We start from the raw sequence: 20,675 nt of genomic DNA on the forward strand, positions 1-20,675 counted from the left end.
GACCGGGAGTGTCGAGTCAGAAGATTTCTTTCTTTTCAATATTCTTACTTTATAGTTGTTCTGGTGTGTGCACAGACCAAAGTGTTTCTGTCTATCTATTGTGAATTAAGGCGCTAATTAAGGGCGCGTCTTCCCCGTGAACCCCAAAGGCAATACACAGTCCCAAGCACTTAATCAAAACAACCAGCCCTTCGTCTGGCACCACCATTCCTCCCAGACAACCTCGTCCTCTTCCTCCCGATTCTGGCCCCTGAGTGGTAGTTGCTGGCTCCTTTTATAGTTCACCCGAAAGTGCTCCAGGTGTTTGATCACTGAGTTCCGGCTGCACTTCCGAGTGTGATGAATCTGCTGCCCACATGGGCTCAGGAGTCCCAAACACAGCACCCCCTAGCGGTGCCTGCGGGACCCAACAGGGCTGCACCCAACTCCAATTCCCAGGGAGCCCTGTGGGAAACCAAGGCACTGCTCCACCCCAGGAGGCGGCCATCTAGCGTCCAGGGGGAGGTATTGCACTGTCCAGGGCTGCTCCCCCTGAATATAGTGTGCAAGGGCGTCCCGGCTGGGTATGGATGCCAGCCTCCTGCCACACTATCTATCTATCTATCTATCTATCTATCTATCTATCTATCTATCTATCTATCTATCTATCTATCTATCTATCTATCTATCTATCTATCTATCTATCTATCTATCTATCTATCTATCTGTTATATAGTGCCTTTCATATCTATCTATCTATCTATCTATCTATCTATCTATCTATCTATCTATCTATCTATCTATCTATCTATCTATCTATCTATCTATCTATCTATCTATCTATTATATAGTGCCTTTCATATCTATCTATCTATCTATCTATCTATCTATCTATCTATCTATCTATCTATCTATCTATCTATCTATCTATCTATCTATCTATCTATCTATCTATCTATCTATAAGTTGTATGGTTGTTAAGTATGTGCAACTGCTCAGTGTCTTTACTCGGTGAAATTAAAAATGAAATTAAATGAATATTCAGTATGCTGCTGTTTTCCACTGGACCTTATTGTTATCTCTCAGATATGAGCGAGTAGAGTAGGTTGCCATATGTTAAGATAAAAGCTATCACTGCATTGCCCCCTAAAGAGAAATGTTCTTCAATAGCGGTTGCTCCTTTCAAAGGTTTTAATGAGCCTAGTCACGCAGTTTTTGTTAATCTCTTTTATGGTCTTCCCTATAATAAGAATTACTTTTGAAGCGCCCTGAGATTCCATGACTCTTGTGTGAGCTTCTCCTACCCCTGGGCCCTCTGCTATCTGTTGTGGTGGTTACAATGACAGAATTCACAGGTCTATCCTCACAGGAGAGGAACCGCAGCTGAAAAATTCAATAAATCTATAAAGTCGCACTGGTTTGAGAATCCCAGCTGTTTTATCCTCCTTCAGGAGACAAATGATAACGTGCACTTGTCTCCAGACCTTCTACTCTCCCGGAACAAGAAGCAAATGGTTCAGTTTGTTTGTAGTGTCCTTGTTACAACTGTTTGCTTTTATTATATTACAAATCAATGGCACAGCACAGTTAACCTTATAGACTCAGTATCCCAGGTTTCAAACTATCAGTGTTGAGTTTGTTTGTATTCACCTCCACTCACCCAGTGCGGTCTTCTGCTATTGTAGCCCATTCGTCTCAAGGTTCAAAATGTTGTGCATTCTGAGATGCTTTTCTGTTCATCACAGTTGCACAGAGTGGTTATCTGAGTTACTGCAGCCTTCCCGAGGGCTCAAACCAGTCTGGCCATTCTCCTCTGACCTTTCTCATCAACAAGGTGTTTCTGTCTGCAGAACTGCCGCTTACTGGATGTTTTCAGTTTTTCACTCCATTCTGAGCAAACACAGTGCTGTGTGTGAAAATCCCAGAATATCAGCGGTTACAGAAATGCTCAAACCATCCCGTCTACAAACAACAATCATGCCACCATTAAAATCACTGAGGTTACATTTTTTCCCATTCCAGTGTTTTGTGTGAACATTAACTGAACTTCCTGACTGTATCTGCATGATTGTATGGATTGTGTTGCTGCTGCATGATCGGATAATTAGAAAACTGCATGGATAACAGGTGTACAGGTGTTCCTAATAATTTGTTGTATTATTCAAAGACATTATAAAGGTTTGGAGCAGCCACCCGTATATTGTATCCTGGCTGCAAATGGTTTGAAAATGATAAACAGATCTTTACAGATTGGAGTTCACAGTTGAAATGAACTGTTGAATTAAGATGGTGGCTAAGGCCAGTGGAGGAAATGACATCATCAGGGCCAGAGGCAGAAGTGGCATCATCTGGACCGGAAGTGATGTCATCGACAGCACTGGAACCGGAAGTGACGTCATCAGAGGCACTGGGACCGGGCAGGATTTTCCGGGAATGGTCTGTAAGAGATTGGGAGAGACAATTAGTGCACTTCCCTGCCCCCTGGTCAGGCATGGAATTACTATTATTCAGGCCCTTTAGTTGTCTCCTATTCGCACGTGTGTGACAATCTTTATGGTCTCCATTTTTCCTCCCATGTGTCAAGAATAGGGATGGGAATTGATAAGATTTTCACGATTCCGATTCCATTTTCGATTCTGTTTAACAATTCGATTCTTTATCGATTCTACTATCGATTCTTATTTTTAAAAAAGGAGAACACACGGGTCGATTAGCTTAGAACTTTGTTTTATATCTTTGAACAAGATAGAAATTTAGGAGTAGCATGACCTTACAAACCCAACAGTGAGATCTTAAGAAATCCACAGCCTACGGCTCCTCGATGGGGTGCCACGGGGTCCCCAGAAAAAAATGTGTAAATGTAAAATAATAATAAAATAAATATTCTTCTGTAGCAATAACAAAGTATAACATAAATTATTCTGTGGCAATTACACAAGAATGTCCAGTAACATTTACACTCTCCTTTTTAAAAGTATATATGAGCTGAGCACTCAAAAATAAAACTACATCAGCCAGCAACAAATACAATCAACTCAAGTCCAATGGAACTGTGCACTGTGCAATTGTGCAACCATCAACTATTTTGATAGCTACATCCATGTTGGCCGCATTATCAACAGTGGCTGCCACAACCTTGTCTTTGATACCATACTCCTCCAAGATCTCATCAATCTCCTCTGCTACAGCTGTCCCTGTCTGTGCCTGGTACACTGGTTTGGTTTTGAGGACTTTTTCTTGAGCCTGGCCATTCCTGACATAATGCAGCGTTACTGTGAGGTAATGATCTTGACTAAAACTTGCCCATCCATCTGCAGTGACGGCTGCCTTCAACACATGTTTCAGCTCAGAAATGGAAACGGATGAAACATCCGGTAAGAGGAGAACACGCAAATTTGACATTCCCTGACTTAGCCTACAATTAAACACATTCACTTACCGAAAATCGGGGACATCTACTGTGGCAAATGGGTGCAAGCCTTTTACCACAAACTGCGGTGACATTTGTCTATCCTGGCCTGTGTCATTTTACTTTTCCCCGCCTCTGTGAAAGGAGAAGCTACCGGTAGACTGCAGCGAGAACTGCCAGCATCTGAGACAGCCAGACTCTGTCTCTCTCGTCATGGTCATCTAAATGCAATGCACAGTAATAGCAGGTTTTGCAATAAGGCAAATCACGCTAACATAATATGCAATGTTAGTTGATTAGTTACCTGCCGTATTAACGGGAGAGGACCTGCAAACGCTGCTGCTGGGTTGAGATTCACTAGTCCGGAGCGGATCAAAAACACGACATTCATTTAAGGTTATCGCGTGTTTTGTGTGCAAATGCTTTTGCATATTCGTAGTGTTTCCTCCCTTTGATGAAATATCTACTTTGCAAGTATAGCAAGTTGCCCTGTTGTCATCCTTTCTCGTAAAGTATAACCAAACTTTTGAGCATTTGTGCCGCTTAGGCGTCATGTTTCCTGCTGGGTAAATGACGCTACGCAACGCGGTGACGTCATTCGAGGCAACTGGAATCGATAGGGGAATCGTTTGCAAAAATGGCAAACAATTCCAAGGAATTGAAACAGTGGGAACAGGTTCTCAACAAGAACCGGTTTTCGATTCCCATCCCTAGTCAAGAATACCTGTATGCACTTTAAGTAAACTTTATTTGTGAGTATGGGGTATTGTATGAACGTGTCCCATGATGGCATCCTACAAGCCTATAGTTGCATTATTCAAACTTGGAAATGGATGGAATTAATAGTAGTCAGCTGTTATAACTGATAAGAACTGGTAGTGTTTCATATGCTAGTCCCTTTGAAAGGACTCATACATTGAACTGTTTGTCATTAGAGAATTAATAAATCAAGTGAATTTTCCTTACATGTCATTTTTGTCACAAAAGTGAGACAGTGAATGTAAAACATGAGATCAGCCCTGCTCTACACTCCACCCCTATGTATCTTCTATGACAGACTTTTCCAGCTGGCATTACCCTTCTACACAAATACTAAACAGGCTGCAAGAATCACAAAAAGACATTTTTGTGTCTGGGGCAGCCACCCATATATTATGTCCTGGCTGCAAAAGGTTAATATATTGCATAGATCTTAACAGATCAGAGTCCACAACTGGACTGCCGATATGGAGACAAGATGGCAGCTTTAAAGGCCAGTGAAGGAAATGATGTCCTCAGAGGCAGGACTGGAAGTGATGTCATCAGAGCCAGGCCCGGAAGTGATGTCATTGGAGGCGCCGGAACCCTGAATGATTTCCCGAGAATGGTCTGTAAGGGATCAAGAAAGACAGTTAGTGCACCCCGATGCCTCCTGGTCAGATGTGGAATTACCATTATTCAGGCCCTTTAGTTGTCTTCTACTTGCACGTGTGTGACAACGGTTACAAGTCACATCCAGTTTATATCAAGATTGACACAATCAGTCACTTTGATTTTATCTTGTGGTTCTTATTTTAACTTCTTTAATCTTCCGGTGATCACTTAATCATGCCTAATGCCTCAGCGAGTGAAGTGATTTGAACGTTTCACAGCTCATTATAGACATGGAGGTTTCTCTCTTAGGTGACTACCTGTTTGCCTTTCAAAAATACCATTTAAGAATGCATAACCAGCCATGGAAAAGTAACAGAGCATCCCTCCTTAAAATGTAAAGCGGGGGCATACACTGTGAGTCTGGCACGATGTTATACCTGATTGCAGTTGCTAACCGATTTTCTGAGTCAGCCTGAATTTCAGCTTCATTGGCCGTCATTTCAATTTCACATATAGTACAGTATGAGTGGATTTACGATGCCCTTTTGCATTTTACAACTGGGCAGTCACACAATAGGATTAATTTGTGTCGTGTTAGAAGTTTCTGGCAGTATGGCAATCTCACAAGGTGATTTTCTGATATCACTCTCAAATCTGACAAAATTTCTTTTGCAGTAATCACAGTGAGTTAGTGTGGAAACAATAATAACAACAGACATCGTAAAAGAGGAGAACAACAAAGATAAAGAGTTGGGGCCACCACCTTGGTGATCCCGAATATTGCAGGTGTTTCAAAAATAAAAATCATGCAGTAATTGTAGAGATGTCTTCTCAGACATGAGCTCGGGATAGGACTGAAAACAAGATGGCTTGTTTCCAGGTCATGTGGTCGTGTGGCAGGAAGGGGTGGGGACAGGTGGATGAACGGCGGAAGTGATGTCAGCAATGGAGTGGCACTCAATCTTTTGTCCTGCAGAGGGAGAAGAAGGGAATGCATTAGAACACAGTACCAACCTCTGGTTTGGCAGGTAATTGCCATCACCAAAGCTCTTAAGGCGTCTCCCAAGTACACGCATGTGACAAATGGCACAGAGAGAATGCATTGTATGGACGGGAAACATGGAGGCCACATTAATCAAGCTCTGGTACCAAAACTTGTGCTTTTATGATGTGTGTTCTTCATTATACCATGGCTAGCAGGAATGGAAGATGACACATTATATTTGACTTTTTTAGAGAATATTTATAACAGCAGTAAGACATGATTGGTATTAGTATAGGGGCTGGACAGTGTACATTGGGTACTGCCGTTGTCCTGCTCATCTTCAACTTTTGGATTTCAAAAAGCTAAAAGAGCAACCAATGGCCAATGACAAAAGTATCTTAGGAAACCTCACAACTATAAATTACAGTACATAGATTATGTACGTCCAATTCTCTGTGAAACTGACAGACCATATTGTCCTTCCCAACAATCCACATGTCCAGTTGCAGCTTTTTCTTTTCTATGTAATTTTAGAACACAGTACAGCAAGGAAGTCAGTAGATGGATTGGGAGAGTATGGAGGGTCATGTGGTCACTGGAAAGGGGTGTGTGGCTCTCCTGATATGTCTTTAGGGTCCTGGTGTTTCCTGTTTTTCTATATGGCTATGAGACATGGATGCTATCCAGTTACCTGAGATGAAGACTGGACTCCTTTGGCATCATGTCTCTTCAGAGGATCCTTGGGCACCGCTTGTTTGACTTTGTGTTGCTCATGATGCACATTACCTGCATTGTGAAGGAGCCTCAGTTACGGCACTACAGTCATGTGGCCCAATTCCCACGAGGGCGATCCGGCTTACAGGACCCTCACTGTCGAGGACCTGAGTGGCTGGACTGGGCCAAGGAAATGCCCGCATAACATTTGGTCATTCCAGGGTGGTGGAACTGGACCATCTGCCTGGGGAGCTGCCAACCAGGATGCCGAGTCGTTTCGTCGTGTGGTGGGTGCAGCAACACACTATACCAGTGCATGCTCCCCAACCTGACCTGACCTAACCTGTACAGCAAGAACCAATAACTCGTCTCTTTCCTTTGTTGACATTTGAGAAGCCTGTGGCCATATTGTTTTTTTGAACGGGTAATGCTTTAATGCAAAAAGTTAATGGTTAAAATTGTAAAGTTTGGGCGCACACGCTGAAGATTCTCAATAGGACCGAACATGTTTGAGCACATATGTGACTGATGACTCTATCGTGTACTGTATGTGTGAGTAGTCACTTGACCACAATTTTAAATAATCATGCAGTGTATACTGAAATCAGGTGAGGTCAAGTTGGGGAGCATGCACTGGTACAGTGCGTTGTTGCACCCACCATACTATGAAACAGCTCAGGACCTGGTTTGCAACCCCCAGGCAAACACACGGTCCAGTCAGACCTTCTGGAAATGACCCTGTATCAGCCAGGTGTTACGTGGGCATCCCCTTGGCCTGGTCCAGCCACTCAGGTCCATAACACTGAGGATCCTGCGAGCCGGATCACTCTTGGGGAATTGCACAACATGGCTGTAGTGGCATAACTGACGCTACCTCACAGTGCAGGTAATGTGCCTCATTTGGGACTCCATGAGTAACCATTCACTCAACACAAAGTGAAACCAGCGATACTGAAGAGACACAGTACCAAAGCAGTCCAGTTTTCATCTCAGGTCATTGGATAGCGTCCATGTCTCGCAACCATATAGCAACACAGGAAGCACAAGAACGCCACACACCTCTTTCCAGCGACCTCGTGACCCCCCGATGCTCTCCCAATCCGTTCACTGACTTCTAGTAAGAGTCACCAGAGACATGAACATCACAGCCAAGGTAAGTAAACCTCTCAATGAGGTCGACACTCTCTCCGCAGACAGACACACTGCTGATGGCTGTGCCCAAGAGGTCATTAAAAGCCTGGACATTGGTTTTTATCGCAAGCCCAGACACTCAGACTCATCACTCAGTCTCTTGAGAGCCCCGATCAGAGCCTCCACTGACTATCCATCCATTCATATGCTATGAACTGTTAATCTACTGTTTGGCATACTGGGAACTAGAGCCCATCATTCCAGCAACAGAACCAACCCAAAGTGGCTACCAGTCTATAGCAGTTCAATCTATTCCACTGATCAAGTTGTGGCAGAAGAAGTTTACTATGCGGTTGCAGTGTATGTAACAATAAAGATCTCTGATATCTAATTTCACACACACATGCACACACACATTCACTTATGTTGTGATCATTTAACTAACTAACTAACTAACTAACTAACTAACTAACTAACTAACTAACTAACTAACTAACTAACTAACTAACTAACTAACTAACACACACATAGAAATTTGGGCTTTGAGAAGAACTCAGTGTTCCCAGAGAAAAACCCCTGTGGATATGGGGAAAGCAAAAAACCCACACAGAGATGGAGGTTGACAACTGAACCTCTGAGATACTCACTGTGACATCCCAACTGACAAGAAGAAAAAGCTTTTAATGGTCTAAATCTGAACATTCCATCCTGGCAATCAAAAATGAACTGAAAGAACAGGCCAAGAGTCTCAGCAGGAGGGAAAGAGCGACATAAGTAGAATGGCACAAATTCAAAGAAAAATGGGCAAGTAAAACGAAGCACAGTGAAGCACCTTATTTCTCTTGGAAAGCTGATTTATTACAGTATAGCATGAAGAAATCTTCAGTGTCAGCCTGAGTACTTATTTCATCTCATATTATCATTTTATGTTATATCATCTACTGTTAAACTCTGCTCCGTACTTGTAGTATTTTTTATTTCTATATTGTATTGAGGATTCTTGTGTTCTGCTCTGTGTATTGTGTTGTATTGACCCCCTTTTATTTGACACCCACTGCACGCCCAACCTACCTGGAAAGGGGTCTCTCTTTGAACTGCCTTTCCCAAGGTTTCTTCCATTTTTTCCCTACAAGGGTTTTTTTGGGAGTTTTTCCTTGTCTTCTTAGAGAGTCAAGGCTGGGGGGCTGTCAAAAGGCAGGGCCTGTTAAAGCCCATTGTGGCACTTCTTGTGTGATTTTGGCCTATACAAAAATAAATTGTATTGTATTGTATCTTCAAGAACCTAAGCCACTCCCCTGAGGTGCAACATGGTAGAATTCAGCTTGCACCTTATGTTTGCAGCCAGACTATGTTGGACTTGGGCTCCACAGGTTACAGGGGTTTCAGAATTAACTGATATATATTAAATACTGTATATTTAGTTTGTGTTTATCAGATAAATATTCCTGCTACTTCACTGGCCTATTCAGTCCTCTTTAACTCCCTGAGATAACTCGTGAGCTGCACACACACCGTCTTAATGTACCACAAATATGCTGCTGTTGTTGCCACCCATATTGGTTCTGGTCGAGAAAGGCTTCAGACAAGGGGACACCATCTCTTCAAAGCTCTTCATGATGTACCTTGTGATAGTAATGCAGGACATCGACTGGGACAGAGGCATTTGGATAAATAGCGACTGGCTGATCCACCTCCATTTCGCAGATGATATTGTACTCACTGCAGAAAACTCTGCACAACTACAGACCATGCTGAATACTCCAGATCACAGAGGACCATCAGTCGGTTTGAACATCAGCTGTACGAAAACAAAGTACATGCGGTCAGATGATGTAGCATTACTATCAGAAACAATGAAACAGAAGAGGTGTCCAACTATGTATATCTTGAACAGGAGGTGAATATGAGGTGGGACATGGAAAAGGAAATCTTACGGAGAATAAGAACTGGATAGAGGGCGTTCAATTCGATCATGATGGGTTGAAAGTGAAGTTGAACATGACCATCATGACAGCCTCTTCAACATCATAGTTTTGCCTGCCGTTGAAGAGGCAACCTAGGCTACAATGAATAGGGAAGAGCAACAGCTGATCATAGTGCAGCAGGACATGGAACAGTTGATGCTTGGAATCTCATTAAGAGAATCATATCTGGAATGAGGAGATGAGGGAGAGAATAGGAGTGAAATACGTGATCACAGAGTATTGGCAAACTAAGAGAGGAGCACACACTGATACAGCACATTGCTGCACCCACCACATGACAAACCAACCTAGAATCCCAGATTAGGTTCAGAGTGTAGCCATACAATGGGTGATACCTCAGCACCACACTAGTGCAGATGGAATGGAACAGTGTGAGTTTTTTTTATGGTAGCTGGAGTGCCTATTCTGCCACCAACCATCAAGGTTTTTCCCTGAAGGTTGGGGGCCTACATGCAAGACTGGATGTAGATTAATGTCATACTAAGATGGGCAGGAAACGTCACACGACTAAACAACGATCAGTGGACGTGTGCAGTTGCTGAGTGGTATTAATGTGAGCAGAAGCAACCACTCGGAAGGCCCCCACTGAGATGGAAAGATGAGATATGAAAACAGATGGGACCTACATGGAGAAGGATGGCAAGATCAAGGAAGGAATGGGTGCAATGCTATGACCAGCAGACTCAAACTCACACCCGATAGTCTGGTTGATCAATGTGATCAAGGAGAATTAATTTAGACCATTTTGCAGAGATCTGTCTTCATTTTGACATTGTAGGTACCGAGGAGGGAGAACAGGCATCTTGGTTGGGCAGAAAGAATTTATTCTTTCCTGTCCAGGAGGCCATAGTAGCTGGACTGGCATACCCAGAATAGTTCATTCCCCTGCACGACATTTGTCAGTGTTCCTCAGGGGTGAACTCGATTGGGACACCTGCAGGGTAGCATGGGAGTTGAAGTCTGGAAACTGAGTCGTATCAGAATCTTTGGGTACCACCATAGGGCACTGCTGCAAGAGGACTGCCCTGGTTTCCGCATGACCCAGAAGTGTTATAAACAACTTGTGCATGACACCAGAAGCAGTTCCCAGATTAGATTAAAAAGAAACCCTGCAGTCTCACATTTTTGAGTCAGAGTTGGGAGGGAGTGGGGGACACTCAACTGGAGGCGGAAGGAGAGAATTTTATATTTGTGTATTATGGTTGATGATTGAGGAAAGCATGTGTTTGAGGCAAATAGATATCTTTTATTTGAACCAGAATTGTGTTTGGGCATTATTATGTCTGTGTTTTGGGGCTCAGTGGCGACACACCTTACACCACTAATGATTATTTTTTTTCAGATCAAGGTCAAAAAAGCCAAATTAAATCTGTTGCACAATAATAAATGTGAAAACCTCTAAGGGGTGAATACTTTTTAAAGGCCTTGTAAATCTGTAGTAAAATAAACAGAAACATGCACACGAAAATGTGGGGATTCCACTCTGAATACTTGAAAATTAGGCAAATGAAAATACATCTTTACAAACGAATTCAGAATGGAACTCAGAAAGAAACCAATACATGGCAGTTATACAGAGAGATTCACTCGAAAGGGGCCCGAATATTCTGTAATGTTTATGAAGACAACACTGTAGGGGATCGTGTCATGGTATTAGTTCCCACCTCCCATTGTAAATTACTCGCCCATTGACAAGGCCCTTATGAAATTAAGGAGAGAAAAGGATTGGTCGACTATTTGGTGAAACAACCCAATCATAGACCAAGTGAGCGGGTTTATCAGTAGGAGGCAGCTAAAGGGCCTGAGTAATTGTAATAAAACATCCGACCAGGGGGCTGACTGTCTTTCTCAGTTCCCTACAGACCTTTCCCAGGAAATCCTGCAAGGTTCCTGCACCTCAGAAGACATCACTCTGGTGCCGGCCCCTTTGCTGACGTCACATCCGGACCAGAAGACATCACTTACAATTCTGGCCCTTTGGACTCTGTTCTATGCACATCATGCTTCAAAAACTTGACTTTTGCAGCCAGGAAAACAATATATGGGCGGCTTCCCCAAATCTTTATGATGTCTATGTTGCTTCATTGTCACAATATATATATATTGTGAGAAGCAGCCCGGACACAGACAGACGGACATCATATTTTCACCCACCACACGTTTATTTACACTATTTATAGTTCAACTATGCACAAACCCAGTGCCTCCAGCACCAATCCCCCAGTCCAGGCCTCTCTTCTCAGTGCCTGCTTCCTTCAGGCCGCCTCCACTCTTCTCCACTAAGACTTTGTCCACTCCTCGCCTGACTCCAGTCATCATTTGCAGGGAGGCGGCCCCTTTTATACACACCCGGAGGGGCTCCAGGTGCTTCCCGACACTCCTCCACGGACACTCCCCTGTGTGGCGGAAGTGCCGGCTCTGCTCCCGGGAAGCCCTCCGGGTGTCCCCAGTCTTCTTCCCCCCAGCACTTCCGGGTGTGGCGGAAGTGCTGAGGTCCAGGGCTCTCCAGGCACTGGGGCACCCCCTGGTGGTGACCACAGGCCCCTACAGGGTTGAGCTTCCCAGCTCTGTACCCATCGCCCCCCAAAGGAACCAGGGCGGTTGCCCCCTCGTGGTCCGGGGGAGGCATGAGCCCTCCTCCTAGGCGTCCCGGCTATATATAAAATCCTAAGCCTAAATGTATAACGATTTTATGTCACGTTTTTTGTCACGCTCTGAATCGGGCTTATTTTAAAACCTATATATATATATATTGGTATCATTCTTTTCAGAATTAATTAAAATTTAATTTGATGTTGTTGTATGTTCAGATTCTTATTCCGCTTTTAAATTATAAACTAAAAAATATCAAGAATTCACATCCCGTGAGATGAAACTTTTTGCCAACAGATTTAACCAACCGCCGTGCGAGATGCAGATCATGCGGCACGGCAGCAGCAGCAGCAAGCCAGCAGCTGATCAAGCAAAGAGGAGGTAAAAAAAAACTATATTTGTTTTTCATTGTATCGCAGTTTAAGAGGGGGTTTCAGAGGAGCAAACGCGTCTCCTTGGGGTGTGTTCAGCCCCCCTCTTCACAACGCGAGCGGCAGAGACACGAAGTGGTTTGTGCGTAGTGTAGGTAAGGGGGGTTAAGTGAGCGAAGCGAGCAGGGGGTAAGCCCCCTAGTTTATATATAAATAACACAGTTATAAAAGAAGGAATGGACAGAATTCCAACCTTTTGGCTCACAATTGCTGCAAATAAAGTTTATACAGGGAGATTCACTTGAAAGAGGCCCCAGATATTCTATAATAACTCTCGCTAGGATGAAGCAATCTGAACAAAACAACGTGCAGTGTGCTCCTCAAGATACAGAATTTTGAACAAGCTGGGATGCCCCTGCGTCAGAGCGATGAGGTAGACGCCAGACAGCCATTGTGACATTTAACCTCCGTTTGCAAATTCTGGGTGCATACCGCCCGTACCCCTTCACTCAGTCACTCGACTTCTCATCAGGATGGTGGTCTGCAGTATTGAGCAGCACATCTTCATGGTGTGAACCTACTGGGTCACCAATTCATTTAAGGAATGTCAGAATCAACTGGATGATCGTGCATTAATGGAAGGTTACTTCCAGCAAGGTATAGGAACGTGTCACACATTGTCAAGGAGTATGGCAGAAATTGGATTCTTCATTGACAATAGGGTAAGGATCTGATTTGGGGTATGCTCAAAAGAAAAGTCTATCAAAACAAGCCTCACACTGTGGAAGATTTGAAGGGAAACATCCAACTTGAAATTGCTGCTATAAAAACAACGAGACGCTTGCCGATACGTTCAGGAACATGGAGCACCACATCAAAATGTGTCTGACAGAAAACGGAAAGCAGTTCCAGCATCGCATGTAACGCAAACAATTACACATACGTCAAGGTATAGAGCAGATTTTTTTTTTCAGATTGATTCATCCTAATGGGAGTTAAAACAAGATATTCGGAGCCTCTTATGAGTGAATCTCCCTGTAGATAGATAGATAGATAGATAGATAGATAGATAGATAGATAGATAGATAGATAGATAGATAGATAGATAGATAGATAGATAGATAGATAGATAGATAGATAGACTGCGGTGGGTTGGCACCCTGCCTGTGATTGGTTCCTGCCTTGTGCCCTGTGTTGGCTGGGATTGGCTCCAGCAGAACCCCGTGACCCTGTGTTCGGATTCAGCGGGTTGAAAAATAGATAGATAGATAGATAGATAGATAGATAGATAGATAGATAGATAGATAGATAGATAGATAGATAGATAGATAGATAGATAGATAGATAGATAGATAGATAGATAGATAGATAGATAGATAGATACTTTATTAATCCTAAGGGGAAATTCACATACTCCAGCATCAGCATACTAATACAAAAAAAACAATATTAAATTAAAGAGTGATAACAATGCAGGTAAAAACAGACAATAACTTTGAATATTATTAACGTTTACCCCCCCCGGGTGGAACTGAAGAACGGCATAGTTTGGGGGAGTCTGTCTCCTCAGTCTGTCAGTAGAGCAGGTCGGTGACAGCAGTCTGTCGCTGAAGCTGCTCCTCTGTCTGGAGATGATCCTGTTCAGTGGATGCAGTGGATTCTCCATGATTGACTGGAGTCTGCTCAGCGGCCGTCACTCTGCCACGGATGTCAAACTGTCCAGCTCCGTGCCTACAATAGAACCTGCCTTCCTCACCAGTTTGTCCAGGTGTGAGGCGTCCTTCTTCTTAATGCTGCCTCCCCAGCACACCACCGCGTAGAAGAGGGCGCTCGCCACAACTGTCTGATAGAACATCTGCTGCATCTTATTGCAGATGTTGAAGGACGCCAGCCTTCTAAGGAAGTATAGTCGGCTCTGTCCTTTCTTACACAGAGCATCAGTATTGGCAGTCCAGTCCAATTTATCATCCAGCTGCCCACCCAGGTATTTATAGGTCTGTACCCTCTGCACACAGTCACCTCTGATGATCACGGGGTCCATGAGGGGCCTGTGCCTCCTAAAATCCACCACCAGCTCTTTGGTTTTGCTGGTGTTAAGGTATAGGTGGTTTGAGTCGCACCATTTAACAAAGTCCTTGATTAGGTTCCTATACTTCTCCTCCTGCCCGCTCCTGATGCAGCCCATGATAGCAGTATCATCAGCAAACTTTTGCACGTGGCAGGACTCCGAGTTGTATTGGAAGTCCGATGTATATAGGCTGAACAGAACCGGAGAAAGTACAGTCCCTTGTGGCGCTCCTGTGTTGCTGACAACAATGTCAGACCTGCAGTTCCCGAGACGCACATACTGAGGTCTGTCTTTAAGATAGTCCACGATCCATGCTACCAGGTATGAATCTACTCCCATCTCTGTCAGCTTGTCCCTAAGGAGCAGAGGTTGGATGGTGTTGAAGGCGTTAGAGAAGTCTAGAAACCTAATTCTTACAGCACCACTGCCTCTGTCCAAGTGGGACAGTGATCGGTGTAGCATATACTGTAGATGATGGCATCCTTCGCTCCCACCTTCTCCTGGTATGCGAACTGCAGAGAGTCGAGGGCATGGCATACCTGTGGCTTCAGGTGGTGAAGCAGCAGCCGCTCCATGGTCTTCATTACATGTGACGTCACAGCGACAGGCCGGAAGTCATTCAGCTCACTAGGACATGATACCTTTGGGACTGGGGTGATACAAGATGTTTTCCAAAGCCTCGGGACTTTCCCCTTTTCAAGTATACAGGAAAAAGCGGGCGCAAAGGGACCAGAACCAGAAGTGGCATCTTTAGGAAGTGGGTTCAAGGGGACCAAAACTCGAAGCGATGTCTTAGGAGGTGGGTTCTTCTAATGGTCTGCAGAGAGAAAAGAGGAGAAAGTGTCAGAGGACAGTGCCAACCCCTGGCTGTGAAGCACATTTATTTGAGCCCATAAACTGTAAACATGTGTGATACTAACTACTATAATTTGCTTACTGTTTGCTTGCGGTTTTCAACAGAGAACTTGAGTACTCCCTTAAAGACTCCCAATTGTAGTTTAAGCTGCTTTTTTTTTCCAGTTTAAAATGCAGCCAGCGTGCACATAAAACTGTATTGATGACAACAAACTTTTAAAACAAAGAGAAGGTCACGCTGTCTCCGAGCTGACTTCAGAAAGGCACACAGTGCTGGCGTTGCAACTGCATTTTCTGTCATCTCCCAGCATGTCTGGCGGCACAACGGCTGACCTCTGTATGGAGACGTCGCGGCCGGCCATCAAGCAGAATCCTCGAGACCCCTCCAAAGAGGCGGTCGTCTCTGTTCCTGCCAGCGTGCAATGGCTTGAACTTTTGAAGAGTTGCATTTTGATGTGCTAATGACAGCTCCTTCTGAGCTGTTCTTTCTTTCTCTCTGAGCTGCCTAATGTAGGGTTTTGAAGACAGCAGTTTTGTTAGTTTTCTAGTCTTGTAACTTTGAATGAATGTTCACATGTATACAAGGCGCAGCGTAAACCACGTACAGCAAAAATAAAATGGGACGACAAATCCACCTTTCACACTGCACCATTGCTGCCTGGCATCTGTAGAAATGAAATAAACTCCCATCTATCTGTCTTCATACCTGCTTATTCTAATTTCCAGACCGGAGCCTGTTCCAGCATCTTTGGGTGCAAGACAAGAGCCAACATTGGATAACACACCCATCAATTATGCATCAGCTCAGAAACACCATACATGTGCTGGTCATAAAATTAGAATATCATGACAAAGTTGATTTATTTCAGTAATTCCATTCAAACAGTGAAACTTGTATATTAGATTCATTCATTACACACAGACTGATGTATTTCAAATGTTTATTTCTTTTAATGTTGATGATTATAACTGACAACTAATGAAAGTCCCAAATTCAGTATCTCGGAAAATTAGAATATTGTGAAAAGGTTCAATATTGAAGACACCTGGTGCCACACTCTAATCAGCTAATTAACTCAAAAGCCTTTAAATGGTCTCTCAGTCGAGTTCTGTAGGCTACACAATCATGGGGAAGACTGCTGACTTGACAGTTGTCCAAAAAACGACCATCGACACCTTGCACAAGGAGGGCAAGACACAAAAGGTCATTGCTAAAGAGGCTGGCTGTTCACAGAGCTCTGTGTCCAAGCACGTTAATAGAGAGGCGAAGGGAAGGACAAGATGTGGTAGAAAAAAGTGTACAAGCAATAGGGATAACCGCACCCTGGAGAGGATTGTGAAACAAAACCCATTCAAAAATGTGGAGGAGATTCACAAAGAGTGGACTGCAGCTGGAGTCAGTGCTTCAAGAACCACCACGCACAGACGTATGCAAGACATGGGTTTCAGCTGTCGCATTCCTTGTGTCAAGCCACTCTTAAACAAGAGACAGCGTCAGAAGCGTCTCGCCTTTGGACTGCTGCTGAGTGGTCCAAAGTTATGTTCTCTGATGAAAGTAAATTTTGCATTTCCTTTGGAAATCAAGGTCCCAGAGTCCGGAGGAAGAGAGGAGAGGCACGGAATCCACGTTGCGTGAGGTCCAGTGTAAAGTTTCCACAGGCAGTGATGGTTTGGGGTGCCATGTCATCTGCTGGTGTTGGTCCATTGTGTTTTCTGAGGTCCAAGGTCAACGCAGCCGTCTACCAGGAAGTTTTAGAGCACTTCATGCTTCCTGCTGCTGACGAACTTTATGGAGATGCAGATTTCATTTTCCAACAGGACCTGGCACCTGCACACAGTGCCAAAGCTACCAGAACCTCGTTTAAGGACCATGGTATCCCTGTTCTTGATTGGCCAGCCAACTCGCCTGACCTTAACCCCATAGAAAATCTATGAGGTATTGTGAAGAGGAAGATGCAATACGCCAGACCCAACAATTCAGAAGAGCTGAAGGCCACTATCAGAGCAACATGGGCTCTCATAACACCTGAGCAGTGCCACAGACTGATCGACTCCATGCCACGCCGCATTGCTGCAGTAATCCAGGCCAAAGGAGCCCCAACTAAATATTGAGTGCTGTACATGCTCATACTTTTCATGTTCGTACCTTTCAGTTGGCCAACATTTCTAAAAATCCTTTTTTTGCATTGGTCTTAATTGATATTCTAATTCGACGAGATACTGAATTTGGGACTTTCATTAGTTGTCAGTTATAATCATCAACATTAAAAGAAATAAACATTTGAAATACATCAGTCTGTGTGTAATGAATGAATATCCATCCATATAATATACAAATTTCACTTTTTGAATGGAATTACTGAAATAAATCAACTTTGTCATGATATTCTAATTTTATGACCAGCACCTGTATACATTAACAAATCTTTTTGTCAGAAATAAGATTCACTCATAACTTCATTTATTTGGAATTTGAAAAATCCACGCATTCAAAAGGCAACTCTGCAACGACCTAAAACAGAAGGGGGCATGGCACTACCCTACTTTCAATTTTAGTACTGGGAGGCAAATATGCAAGCTATAAAGACCTGGACATCGACACAAATTGATGAAAATACACAAACCTAGTCTGCAATAGAATTAAAATCTTGCAGTACTTCTTTATATTCCCTGCTATGTGTCCCAGTTAATATAAACTACCGTCATTACACAAAAATCCAATTACTCTTCATTCTTTCAGAATATGGAAGTAAAGTAGGAAGCACTTTAAGATAGAGAAGCTTTTATCTGTTGCGCCTCTTCATAACAACCACCTTTTCCCACTCTCTCAAACATACAGTATACACTATTCAATGTCTGGAAAAAACACTTAGAGACTTGTACAACAATAATGTCTTTGCATCCTATGAAGAGTTACGCTTCAAATACAACTTCTCATCAACACTCTCATCAACTCCTTCACTACTTTCATGCTAGAAACTTTACTAAACAGAACCTGCTCAATTTTTATCACCTCTCTCCTTATTCTATTTCAGAAGAAAGATTGGTCAGTCTTGAAGACTCAAATAGCATCTCTGCCCCCTGCTTGCTTCGTTCACCAACCCCGTTGCGGGCGCAACACGCTAGCCACTTTGCGGATCTGCCGCTCGCGTATGGGTAAGTGGATGTACAATTTAAACAGTGTGAAAGGCGCTATATAGTGCCCGACCCAGCACAGACTGACGCAGAGGCACGTACTTAAATAAAACAATCTTTTATTTTTCTTCAGCCGTGGGGCACGCCTCCCCCGTGTCCCACAGGCCCAACACCGTCCCAAAACACTCAAATACCACAACAATCCTTCTATTTTCACCACCACTCCTCCTCAGGCTTAGTCCACCTCCTCCCGACTCTGGCTGTCTGAGTGGTGGTGGCTGGCCCTTTTTATACCCCACCCAGAAGCGTTTCAGGTGCTTGACCACCTGGTCCTAATCGCACTTCCAGGTGGAGCTGAAGATACGACCAGCCAGGCTGCTGACTCCATGCAGCTCCCCCTAGAGGCCTTCCGAGCCCCCAACCAGGCTGTGGAGGACTCCATGTCCCATGGAGCCATGCAGTAGGTTGGGGAATCATCGTCCGCCAGGGAGGCTGCCACCAAGTGTCTCGGGGGAGGTATCGAACTGTCCATGGCTGCTCCCCCGGAACAGATGCAGCAGGGGCGTCCCTGCCAGGCATGGGAGCCGGCTGTCCATTACAACAGATTTTATTTTCATGGGAATTGTTACATATGCATAATAGAACTAACTATTTTACAATACAGCTAATAATTAACCATAGTAAAAAATAGTAAAATGTAATACATTGAAAGAAAAATATGTTTCATGTTGCGTTAGAAGTATTCCTTATGTTATATGTTTTCATTCTTTTTGGCTTTGAATTTAAAACAAATACTTTTTAAACTTACACTTTTACTGTAAAACTTCAGCTAAAACTATTTTTTGAATTAACTTTCCGTCAATATCTCATTGAATTTTTATTCCATGTTTGAACTTACATCGTAACAGCGCCCGTGAGTGAATATCGTTTCTTTCTCTCTAATAAATAAACTGACTTTTTCGAATGTTTGTCCCTGTGATTTGTTAATTGTTATAGCAAAAGCTATTCTAACAGGAAACTGTAAATGTTTTAATATGAATGGCATATCAAGATCTCCTTTGGTGCCTAATGTTATCCGCGGAAGATGTACTACATTACCTTTCTTGTTGCCTGTTAAAATTTTACGTGCAATAACATTACGGTACATCCTTTTTTCAACAATAATTTGGCTGGTGGAAGACTGGATGGTGTTAACGGTTGTAGATATTCTACGGGATATTGTAAGTTGTGTTTCCGTCTTCCGCACCTTCACCACCAACTGTTTCAGCATAGTCTATTGATACGCATTTAACCAATTTGCTGTGTAACCGATTGACAATTTTCGCGTAAATTAGTTTGACTTCATTGTTTCTTGGTGATAGGATTGCCCATGTACGCATGTCTTCTGTTGATAGAACAGATTTGGCCATAATAAGTCTTCTTTTATTGGGAACTTAAAGTGAGGAAAATGTAAAAATTTATAAGATCTGAGAGCGCAAGAACCGTGTCTGACAAAACCATTCACATGAATGAGAGGTGAGAGGACTGTTGGCGTGGGCCGTCAACTGTAAATGGTTGAGACGAGGGTGGGACTTGAAAAATTCTCTTGGCAATGGTCTTGTCTTGTCTGAAGATTTTCTTTTATAATAGAGACCTATGTACATAAACTCACCTGCCACTTTATTAGGTACACCTTACAAGTACTGGACTGGACCCCCTTTTCTTTGAGATGTAGATTCAACAAGGTGCTGGAAACATTCCTCAGGGATTTTGCTCCATATTGACATGATAGCATTTCTGTCAGCTGCACATCCATGATGCAAATCTCCCATTCCACCACATCCCAATGGTGCTTTATTGGATTGAGATCTGGTGACTGTGGAGGCCATTTGAGTACTCACTGTTATGTTCAAGAAACCAGTTTGAGATGATCTGAACTTTGTGACATGGTGTGTTATCCTGCTGGTAGATGGGTACACTGCGGTCATAAAGCGATGGACATGGTCAGCATTAATGCTCAGGTAGGCTGTGGCATTTAAACAATGTTCATTTGGTACTAAGGGGCCAAAAGTGTGCCAAGAAAATACCCCCCACTCCACCATTACAGCACCACCATCAG

The 20,675-nt window shown here is 43.4% G+C and overlaps 1 protein-coding gene across 2 annotated transcripts in view; it reads right to left on the bottom strand.

Annotated features, from left to right (window-relative positions):
* The window catches only part of LOC114647822 (uncharacterized), a 1,111,123-nt gene that overhangs the window by 751,858 nt on the left and 338,590 nt on the right, over positions 1–20,675 (bottom strand). The gene's annotated exons all lie outside the window — the stretch shown is intronic.

Source organism: Erpetoichthys calabaricus, chromosome 3, assembly GCF_900747795.2.
Source record: "Erpetoichthys calabaricus chromosome 3, fErpCal1.3, whole genome shotgun sequence".
Classification (NCBI taxonomy): Eukaryota; Metazoa; Chordata; class Cladistia; order Polypteriformes; family Polypteridae; genus Erpetoichthys; species Erpetoichthys calabaricus.